Genomic DNA, 12207 nt, shown 5'->3' with positions numbered 1-12207 from the left:
TCCCTTTTCCCATCTTTGGAATGAGGCTTTGGTACAAGTACCACAGGAGAGGCCCATGGACTTTCAGAGTGCTCAACCACTCCCAGTTCAAGCATTTTCTGAACCTCTTGTTTTATGCAGTCCCTGACATGGTCAGGCTGCCTATAGATCTTACTTTTGACAGGCAAGCTGTCTCCAGTATCTATAGCGTGCTCACACCAAGAAGTGGTGCCTGGAACAGTAGAAAAGAGTTCAGAAAACTGACCCAGGAGATTTATGCAGTGGTCTTTCTGCTCAGCAGTAAGACAATCTGCCAAAACTACACCTTCCACTAGAGCATCTTTTTCTGTGGAAGAGAAGAGATCAGGGAGAGGGTCACTCTCTTCTTCCTGTCCTTCATCTGTTGCCATGAGCAGGGTGAGATCAGCCCTGTCATAGTAGGGTTTCAGGCGATTGACATGGAGCACCCTAAGGGGACTCCTGGCAGTGCCTAAGTCAACCAAATAGGTGACTTCTCCCTTTTTCTCATCAATAATGTGGGCTCCACTCCATTTGTCTTGGAGTGCTCTTGGGGCCACAGGCTCCAAGACCCACACTTTCTGCCCTGGTTGGTACTGAATCAGAACAGCCTTCTGGCCATGCCATTGCTTTCGGAGCTCTTGGCTGGCCTGAAGGTTTTTACTGGCCTTTTTCATGTACTCAGCCATCCTAGATCTTAGGCCAAGTACATAGTCCACTATGTCTTGCTTAGGAGCTTTTAAAGGTTGTTCCCAACCCTCCGTCACAAGGGTTAGAGGACCTCTTACAGGGTGTCCAAATAGGAGTTCAAAGGGGCTGAAGCCCACTACTTTTTGGGGTACCTCCCTGTAAGCAAAAAGGAGGCAAGGTAACAGGACATCCCATCTCCTCCGGAGTTTTTCTGGGAGTCCCATTATCATTCCTTTGAGAGTTTTATTAAACCTCTCAACCAGTCCATTTGGTTGTGGATGATAGGGTGTGGTGAACTTTTATGTCACACCACATTCCTTCCACATGGCCTTTAAGTAAGCAGACATGAAATTGCTTCCCCTGTCTGATACCACCTCTTTTGGGAAGCCCACCCTGGAAAAGATTCCCAGGAGGGCCTTTGCCACTGCAGGAGCTGTAGTGGTCCTTAGAGGAATTGCTTCAGGATATCTGGTGGCATGGTCCACTACCACCAAGATAAACCTATTGCCTGAAGCAGTAGGAGGGTCAAGGGGGCCAACTATGTCAAACCCTACCCTTTCAAAGGGGACCCCAACCACAGGTAGTGGAATAAGGGGAGCCTTTGGAGTGCCACCTGTTTTGCCACTGGCTTGACATGTTTCACAGGACTTACAAAATTCCTTTGTGTCCTCTGACATTCTAGGCCAATGAAACAAGGGAACAAGCCTGTCCCATGTTTTCATTTGCCCCAAATGTCCAGCCAAGGGAATGTTGTGGGCTAGAGTTAGGAGGAACTCTCTGTATTGCTGAGGAATCACCAATCTCCGGGCAGCTCCAGGTTTTGGATCCCTTGCTTCAGTATACAAGAGGTTGTCCTCCCAGTAAACTCTGTGAGAGTCACTGACATCCCCATTTTGCTGTTTGACAGCTTGCTGTCTTAGACCCTCTAGTGTGGGACAGGTCTGCTGTGCCACACTCAGCTCCTCCCTGGCAGGCCCCCCTCCACCCAAAAGCTCAGCAGTGTCTGCTTCCAGCTCTTCTGGTGTAGGTTCTGCACAGGGTGGAAATTCTTCTTCCTCAGAAGTTTAATCCACTGTAGAGGGAGGGATAGTAGGTAGTGTTTTACCTTTACTAACCCTAGCTTTAGGGAGCACTTGGTCCATTGTTCCAGGATCCAAGTCACCCTGTCCTTTTTGCTTTTTGGCCTGAGCCCTTGTCAAAGCAAAAATATGCCCAGGAATGCCCAGCATTGCTGCATGAGCCTTCAACTCCACTTCTGCCCAAGCTGATGTCTCTAAATCGTTCCCTAGTAGACAGTCTACAGGTAAATCTGAGGCAACCACAACTTTCTTTGGACCAGTAACCCCCCCCCCCCCAGTTGAGATTCACAACAGCCATGGGGTGGCTAAGAGTGTTGTTATGAGCATCAGTCACTTGGTACTGGTGACCAAGTAGGTGTTGTTCAGGGTGGACCAGTTTCTCTATTACCATGGTAACACGGGCACCTGTGTCCCTGTAGGCCTGAACCTCAACACCGTTTATTAGGGGAAGTTGCTTGTACTTATCCATATTAAGGGGACAAGCAACCAAGGTGGCCAAATCAATGGCACCTTCAGAGACTAACACAGCCTCTGTGGTCTCCCTAACAAGACCTACCCCAACTAAATTACCAAAAGTAAGTCCAGCTACTCCCTTGGATTGGCTATTAGTAGGTTTGCTCCCACCACCACTGCTATTACTTGGGGCACTAGGTGTAGCAGCAGGGGTTGTAGTGGTAGGAGGCTTGGTGCTTTTCTTTGGACAACTGGGATCAGTTGTCCAATGGCCTTTTACTTTACATAAATAGCACCATGGTTTCTTTACTTGATTTGAAGAGGATTTGGGCCCACCACCCCCACCAGAGTGTTCTTGTGGGCCTGATGAAGACTCATTTTTAGATTTGTCCCCACCCTTGTCTGAAGACTTACCATCCTTCTTCTTGCCATCCTTGTCACCCCCTGTATGAACTTTTCTGTTCACCCTTGTTCTGACCCATTTGTCTGCCTTATTTCCCAATTCTTGGGGAGAGGTCAGATCTGAGTCCACTAGGTACTGGTGCAACAAATCAGACACACAATTATTAAGAATATGCTCTCTCAGGATTAAGTTATACAGGCTTTCATAGTCAGAAACTTTACTGCCATGTAACCACCCCTCCAAGGCCTTCACTGAATGGTCAACAAAGTCTACCCAGTCTTGTGAAGACTCCTTTTTGGTTTCTCTGAACTTGATCCTGTACTGTTCAGTGGTTAAGCCATAACCATCTAGGAGTGCATTCTTAAGAACTGTAAAATTATTGGCATCACTTTCCTTAACAGTAAGGAGCCTATCCCTACCCTTTCCACTGAAAGATAGCCATAGGATAGCAGCCCACTGCCTTTGAGGGACCCCCTGTACAACACAGGCCCTCTCAAGTGCAGGAAACCACTTGTTAATGTCATCCCCCTCCTTGTAAGGGGGAACTATCTTGTGCAGATTCCTAGAATCATGCTCTTTTACAGGATTACTATCTGCAATACTGCTGCTGCCACCATGGGGTCCAAACCCCAACCTCTGTCTTTCTTTTTCTAAGTAAAATGCTTCCCTGTCTAGATCCAGCTGTTGCTTTTTCAGCTTCAGCCTGGACTCTTCCACTCTCAATCTATTGAGTTCCCTTTCTAACACTCTGTCTTCAGGGTGGGTTGGTTGGGCATGCCTTGACACAGAAGAATGGTGTGAATGAACAGAGGGAGACCTGTCCCTAACAGATGGCACTCTAACAACCTGGCCTAAAGGAGTACCTCTATACTATGATGAGAACTCACATTAGTACCAGCCCTGCTAGGTGGCCTGCTAATGGGCAGGTTGGGAAGATTCCCTTCTAATCCTTTTACTGGGGGTGCCCCAGAATCAGAGTGTGAACCATCAGCTAATCTCTCACCAGATGTGCCAACTATGGTCTTATCCTGTTCAATGAGCATATTAACTAACAATTCTCTTGAGGGATTCTTCCCTACCCCTAAACCTCTTTCAATGCAGAGACTCCTTGCTCCTTTCCGGCTAAGGTGGTCATAAGCAGTTCTGGACAGATCCAGAGTTTGACCTGTACCAGACATGATAGAAAAGGTTTAAGGGACAGAAAAAGAAAGAAAAAGTTTCAGAACTTTTTAAGGAACAGAAAAAAAACTTTAAAAACTTTTTAAGAACTTTTTGAAAGTTTAGAGGTACTTTTCAGCACTTAGCAATAGAGTAAGAGAAGAAAAGCACAACTTTTTGGTTAGGTGTACATACACTGAACTTGTTTTGTATATTTTTCTCTTATGAAAAGTACAAAATGACAAAGTGGTAAATAGTTGCAAGTACTTATCCCACCGCTGCACAACCAATGTAGGAGGCTGGCCTGGCTTGTAGTGGGTACCAAGGGGTACTTACACTTTGTACCAGGTCCAGTTACCCCTTATTAGTGTAGAAGAGGTGTCTAGCAGCTTAGGCTGATAGAAAAGGTAGCTTAGCAGAGCAGCTTAGGCTGAACTAGGAGACATGTGAAGCTCCTACTATACCACTGGTGTCATATGCACAATATCATAAGAAAGTGAGTGGGCAGATGACCAGAATGGTGCAAAGAAGCTGCCACCGGATGGCAGAAGCTGTGGATTCTGCAAGAACGAAGAGGACTAGGAACTTCCCCTTTGGAGGATGGATGTCCCACATCGTGAAGAAGCTTGCAGAGGTGTTTCCGTGCAGAAAGACCGCAAACAAGCCTTGCTAGCTGCAAGGGTCACGGTTAGGGTTTTTGGATGCTGCTGTGGCCCAGGAGGGACCAGGATGTCGCCAATTGCGTGAGGAGACAGAGGGGGCGCCCAGCAAGACAAGGAGCCCACTTAGAAGCAAGCAGCACCCTCAGAAGTGCCAGAACAGGCACTACGAAGTGGAGTGAACCAGAGCTCACCCGAAGTCACAAAGGAAGGTCCCACGACGCCGGAGGACAACTCAGGAGGTCGTGCACTGCAGGTTAGAGTGTCGGGGACCCAGGCTTGGCTGTGCACCAAGGAAATCCTGGAAGAGTGCACAGGAGCCGGAGCAGCTGCAAATCACACGGTACCCAGCAATGCAGTCTAGCGTGGGGAGGCAAGGACTTACCTCCACCAAACTTGGACTGAAGAGTCACTGGACTGTGGGAGTCACTTGGACAGAGTTGCTGAGTTCCAGGGACCACGCTCGTCGTGCTGAGAGGGGACCCAGAGGACCGGTGATGCAGTTCTTTGGTGCCTGCGGTTGCAGGGGGAAGATTCCGTCGACCCACGGGAGATTTCTTCTGAGCTTCTAGTGCAGAGAGGAGGCAGACTACCCCCACAGCATGCAACACCAGGAAAACAGTCGAGAAGGCGGCAGGATCAGCGATACAAGGTTGCAGTAGTCGTCTTTGCTACTTTGTTGCGGTTTTGCAGGCTTCCAGCGCGGTCAGCAGTCGATTCCTTGGCAGAAGGTGAAGAGAGAGATGCAGAGGAACTCTGATGAGCTCTTGCAGTCGTTATCTAAAGAATTCCCCAAAGCAGAGACCCTAAATAGCCAGAAAAGGAGGTTTGGCTACTTAGCTTTTACTGATGACTGGCAGGGCCATTCATACTTTGAGGTGGGAAGATTATTTATTCTCAGGATATATTATCATTGAAAGTAAGTAACCTTGTCTTCTTGGACTGGAAAAGAAGAAATATATCTTATAAATTTAGTTGACATTTTGGTTATGCTGTATATTGAAGCCTTCATTATGTTTTAGGTTATTCATGGCTAATCCTGGTTTTTAAACATTTTCTGTGATGTTGAATGCATAATAGTGTATTTCCTGATTGCACTAAATGATATTGACTGCCAACCCTATGTGCTGGTCAGAAAGGTCCCAACAGAGTTTATCAACAGGTCTTACCATGTTGTGCCTTGGGAACCATGGAAGGACTTTGCTTTTTCTTGGCCAGTCTAGAGGAAAGTCTGATAATACTATCTACCCCACTGCGCAACCATGTCAAAAGTAAGCAAGCATTGGCAAAGCCAATTGGTCACACCTTGATAAAGTGAGTGACAAACTACTGGCTTTGCCAATGTTTATTTGGAAAGCATTGTTTAAAAAAAAAGTTAAAGAAAACATTTCAATATAATGGAGAAAAAGTACACACATATCCTAAGTATTTCAAAACTGTACACTGAATCCAACATGGGTAGTCTTTATATCTGGTGCCTTATTTTGCAAATACTTTTCACTCTGGAAACTTTGAATATAATTTAAAAAGAAAACCAAAGCGTCAGAATTCAAAGGAGAACACTATAAGGCCTATTTAACCTTCTGAATGACTCAGGAGTAAAACATGCTACAGTCATGTGCTCCTCCTCTCCAGGGAGCAGATTTGTGTTCATCGAGGAGAGGAGAAAAGCTCCTCTTTCTGTCGTGCTAAGTACAAAATGCCAGCTGAGTGCAATGGGCCAGTCCCTCTCATACACCATAAATAGTTCTTTGTGCCAAGGCCAGTCATTTATGCAATGTGTGGAATACAGGAGATAAAGGAAAAACACCCTTAAGGTCTGCTCTTTAGTCATAACCCAGCAAAAATAAGCCCTTTGCTGTGCTTTTACAGGCGAACTGGTATGGGTGGGGAGCAACACTGAGTGCATAGGGAAAAGCAGTGCACGAGGGAGAGAGCAAAAACACACATATATTCTCATGGAGTGCTGAATAAAAAAGAAAGTAGTTCCCTGCATGTAAGCAGTGGCCGCAAATGAGTCACCCAATCAAAAAGATAGTAAAGAGGTTATGCTTCAGGGGAGGGACAAATAAAGAAAGGTTTTCAAATAAGTAAGCAAATGAGAGTGACAAGAAAGTCAACCAATGGCAAAATATGGGTACGCTGTAGGCACACAGTAAGTTTTTGGTATAGTCCACAAGAGGTAATTCACAACAGATGAGACCTAAAAAGGTTTGAGCAGCCCAGTAGTCTGTAAAAACTAATCTTTAATTGCAGTTTGTTATATGAAGCAAAAACATTGCCTCTGATAGGCATACAGCCTTCTCGGCCTCCTTGAGCTATCTTTTACAAAAAGTACCCTGGGAGGAAGATTCTTCTATGTTTATCAATTCATCTTTGGAATATCGCGCCAGGGGTGATCATAAACAGTGATGTTCATGTCCTTTTTAGAAATATTTTGAAAACTATATTCTTTAAAAATTATCTACCAGAAATTCATCCATTGCACCGTTATTCGAATTTCAAAATGCCTTCATGCATTAGGTGTAAAGTTCACAATAGAAAAAACACATAGTATTTTTTTACATAAACAGTGTTCATGTATGCTGCTAAGGAGATATTTTCTAGTCTTCTATACATTTAAAGATACTCTTGATTGAGCACTGAATAGGCTGTTTACATAAGGGTTGTAATGAAATTTCTACAAAAAATAAAATTGAAGGGCCTAACTGCACCACCAAGCGTTCCACGCCAGCATTGTGAGGATGGCAGAAGGTGGACATCTGGTGGGTGGAGCCTCTTCTAACCCTGTAATTTTGTTTGATTTTAAGTGCTATTGACCCATCAGAAATGATGGTGGACAAGCAGTCTTATCATGAGTAACCAGTTGGCGCATCCACCCAATTTCTGTCTGCGTCCATACTGTGAAACACTGGCAGGCAAACCATGGCAGTCTTTTGTAGCTTGAGTACTCCAGCAGCAGTGATAGAGTGAGTTAAAAGAAGTCATCATGTCGGGGACACTTGTAATGTGGTAACTCAGAGGGAGCATGTTTGTACCCTTTTGTGTGGATAGAAATACTACTATGCAAAACGAGCATGATACAATTTAAACTGTATTGTTTGTATGCTACAGTGAAACCTCTTGTGGCAGAGACAGATAATTTGGGGGGAATATCATTTCCCTGTACTGGTCTGCCGGAGATGCTGTCCCCACCACACTAGTGGACTTGAAAAGCCACTGTATCAACTCTAAATGCCCCCATACTTTTATCAATAGGTAACATTTCTTTATATTTATAATTCTGCATAAATTCACAGTTAGATGGACATGACTATCATTGTCACTTTGTAACCTGGATCTAAAACTTGATGAGCGCTCACCTAGAGAGGGTCAATCCACTTCTGGTTGTCCTGGAGGAGTAAAGAGGTCTAATAGATACCATTGTAGCCTCAAAGGTCTTACAGAAACGAAGAAGGTGAAATACAGATGTCAAGTTAGAAAATGTGGAATTTAAGGAAGGTTGGTGAAGATTTAACCATGCCTACAAAGTCAAATTAGTTAGGAACTTCAACCTTGGTGAAGCTAGGTGAAGTTTTCCCAACTTCACCTATCTTTGCCCAATGTGAAGTCAAACCAGCACTACGCTTATGGAGACAAGGATTTAATGTGGGACATCTTGTGCCAAGACTACTGTGCTCCCTCTCTAGCATTCAGCTTAATTTCCCATATGTAAAAAAAGTGTCAAGAAATGCAAGTGCAAATGGCTTGGGACAATATGGGGCTGAAAATACTGGCTCTGGCCTGCTCGATTGTGGTTGGGAAGGGGACTGCTCACATGAAGGGTGGGGCATGACAAAAATGTAGACCACTCTGGTGGTGTGGGTTGGTGCCAAGCCGAGCTAGGGAGAACACTCTGGTGTAGTACAGGTTGGGATCAACAGCACTGGAAATTGAATGTGATGGGGACAACTCCCAATAACTGGCAATCAACACATTCTCCATCGTAGTGTTGGAAATGTTTTTCTTATAATTGTTTTTTAACTTTGCAAGTTAGTTTAATTGGAAAAAATACTCCACACATAAAGGGCAGGGAGAGTTCTAGAAGAGTGTAAAACAGGAGACTACTTAGGGTTTCCGGATGCTGTAATAATTAGGCTAATGCCTGCAGTTGCTGTCCCAATATATTTTATTGTAAAAATAATAATAATAGTAACAATAATAAAATAATATTTTGTCGTTTCATATAGCGCAAACTCAGCCAAAGGGGATTGGAGCACTCTATATGAGCACCAGGTACATTACACAAGGTCAGATTATTTATTTAGGCACAGGGAAAGTATGTGATTTGTCCAGAATCACAAGATACAGGTGCCAATGACAGTACCTGAACCTGGTTCACCAGTTTCAAAGCTAGCAGCTCTGGCCATAAAGCCACATTCCGTTCCAGTATATATTCATGAAAAATAACACTTTGTTCATTATTTACTATCACTTATAGCAGAATGTTTAAATTAGTGCTTTATGGTTAAGTCATTTTATGACTTATTGAAATAAATAATTTGTTTAGCAGAATAGTCACAAACTATTGACTGCACAGGATTCTCCCAACTATATGTGCTGCCTTTTTGTACTTTCGTTTGCAGCTTTTAGATCATAATACTTAGGGTGCTATCAGTGCTGGAAAGTAGGGGATCGTGCTGGATCCTGCTCCGGGGCAGCTATTCCTTGGCCAGATCTGGATTTCGGCTGACCCTGGGAGATATGCTGAATTTGTCCTGGTGTAATTTTCTTAGATTGGGACACATTTCAGCAGATGTTATCCGAGTTCCGTTTGAAGCGACAAACTGCAACGGGGCTTTCTTACTTTCACTTCCAGCGGGACACAAACAAAGGCTGATTTAAACAGGCATCGGCCCTTCTTTTGTTCAACTATTATCCTGACCTGGCTGGGAGCCACCCGGAGCCTAACACCTAGATGCCAGTGTAATGGAAGGAAACAAAGGCACATAGTGTGTCACTTCACAAGTACTTTAGAGAAACTATTACTTGAAGGCAGATTTCTGACTGTATTCAATCCCCTATGAAAAAGATGTGCATGAACTTACTATAAGAATGAAAGATTTTTCTATGTGTATGAGTAATTACATTAAAAACATTTAAATGGCAGATACTAATTCATTTTTATTTAGTTCTTTTATAGCACAGCTCATCCCAGTGTAGGGTGTCAGGGTGCTTTACATGACACACTTTGACACAATAAATCATGTAAGAGTGTATCTCAATGAACAGGATACGCAAGGTGTAGGAATCACTTTACCTCAACTCTACTAAACATCAATAAATCAAGAGAACAATTGTAACACAACTAATGCACAAGAATAGACAGAATAAATTGTACTGACCTACTAAACCTACTAACTACTAATCTTGAGTTCTGCAGTTGCGGGCTACTAGCCAAAAGAGCACTTAAATGACTAATCAGGGGTTGTGAACGCTATATAAATATATTTACAATATTAGTCATACTTGTGGACATTATAGGGGTCATTATGAGTTTGGTGGCTTCATGGCCGCCATCTCAGTGGTGGTGGTCGAATTGCCAACGGGCCGGCAGAGAAGACCACCAAATTATGAGCATGACCGTCTTCCAAAAAGAAGACAGCCAAACTACTGCTTGTACCGCCAGTGCAGTTCAGGCTGCCATGGATGGCGGTAGACACCTTCAGGCCAGCAGGGACCATGTTCCCGCTGGACACATTACGAGGCTGCACACTGCCAAGGTTTCCGCAGTGGGCGAACCACCACAAAAACCCCTGGTGGAAACCAACTCTATAAAAGGAGAGACTCACCTTCAGGAACACATACCAATCTGGAGCCGCCATGGAACCCGAACTGGAAGTCCTTCCTCTGCTGCTGCTCACACAACAACTCCAGAACCAGCGACGGTGACAAAGACAACAACCGTGAGTATACACACCTACCTGACACTGTAGGGAAAACCCAAAGTACACAAGCACATACAACGTACACATCCGGGGAGGCAGGCGATGGTGACACACACATGTAACCACACACCCATACACACAAACACACACCTACATACACACCCACAAAACACACACCCATACTACACAGACCACAAGCAGCACACATGTGCAAGACACACAGCAACTCGCAGATACACAGCACCGGCACAATCGGACAGTACAATACATGACAGCACTGATTCACACAACAACACCATAATCGTTACTACACAAATGCTTCCTCAAGTACTTTCAGAACACACCTCAACATGACACCACATACATACTACAACATGTACCAACATCTTACATACAATATACACAATCACACAGCCATACAACCAAACGTTCGTCATACCATGCTAACACATCTGACATATCCATCCACACACACAACAACCATACAAGAACACACAACACCACCATTACACATCTCAACACAAACAATACACAATTTCTCAACACACATGCATGTACTAAACACAACCATGTCCTACATGCAATACACAGCCATCACAGCGTCACAAAAGCCAGACATGCAGGCCAGACACTACAGCTAGCATAACCCACACACATGTCACACACACCAAAAGCGCCAAATACAATACAACAATATGGAAAGAAAGGCAAGATAAGTATGCCACCATCAAAGCCAACCACAGGTTGGGCCAGATGTATTAAAAGCATTCGTTTTGCAAGAAAATAAATAACTATGTTCAAATATCAGCCCATAGGGCAGTCCAATGTTCAAAATGCCAAAGGCACAAATGTCACCTCTGTGTGCCCCTACTTGATTCCTGACTGCCAAATGACCTCCACAGGGCAGGGGCATCAAGGGGGTAGGTTGGCACCTCATGGGTTTGGGAGGTGAGGTGGGCTTTGGGATGGGGGGTTTTGGGTTTGGTTTTGGGAGGGGGTCCTAGGGCTTGGGCTTTGGAGGGCTCGACTTCTTGGCAGGGGGAGGGGCATATGTACTAGTTGGGGGTGTAGGGAAGGACTTGGAGGTGGAAGGGCTGTACTGAGGAGGGACACAGACTGTTTGGGGCATCACTGGGTGGGAAAGGGGTAGGGAACAGGGAAAACTCTGAAAGGAAATGCTTTTTAGACACACAGGCGTTCATGGCAAAAGGGTTTGGTAGTGGAGGTAGAAGAAGTGATTGTAGGAGGTGTAGGTGTGGATGTCTTGGGTGCAAGTGCAGGTGATGATTGCTTGTGGATGGTGGGTGTCTGTTGGGTGGGTGAGTGTGGGTGTTTGTGTTTTTGGAGGAGGGGGGAAGAGATGCTGGGAGATACCATGCTAGATGGGCGACTGTTTGGGGTGGTGTCTGCAGGTAAGGTACATGTGCTGGATGTGTGGGGTGTTGGTGGTTGTGGTGGGTGGGGATGTGGTGACTGGGGTGGAATTGTGCTGATTGTGGGTAAGATAGGAGTTGTGGCTGGATCTGTCAAAGTTGGTGTTGTGGGTGCAGGTGTGTCTGGTGTAGTGTCTGTGAAGGTGGGGATGGTGGGGGAGTCGGTACAGGTGGTGGATGTTGGCGTGTCTGCAGGTGGGTGTTGTTTGTGTGCATGCCGGTGGTGGTCCTTGTGTTTTGTCAGTGGTACTTTTGGCTGTTGAGGTGGATGCCTGCTCATGTGTCTGTGTGCTTTGGCTGTGTTTGGGAAGAGGGGTTTGGGTTTGGGTAGAGGTAGGTGGAGGGGGGACGGCAGACAATAGGCAGCAATGTTAACCACTGGCAAGTTGCACGGCGATAGCGACCGCC

The sequence above is a fragment of the Pleurodeles waltl genome, chromosome 3_1 (assembly GCF_031143425.1).
Source record: "Pleurodeles waltl isolate 20211129_DDA chromosome 3_1, aPleWal1.hap1.20221129, whole genome shotgun sequence".
NCBI lineage: Eukaryota > Metazoa > Chordata > Amphibia > Caudata > Salamandridae > Pleurodeles > Pleurodeles waltl.
The sequence above is the reverse complement of the archived record's forward strand: the minus strand, read 5'-3'. Positions refer to the sequence as shown.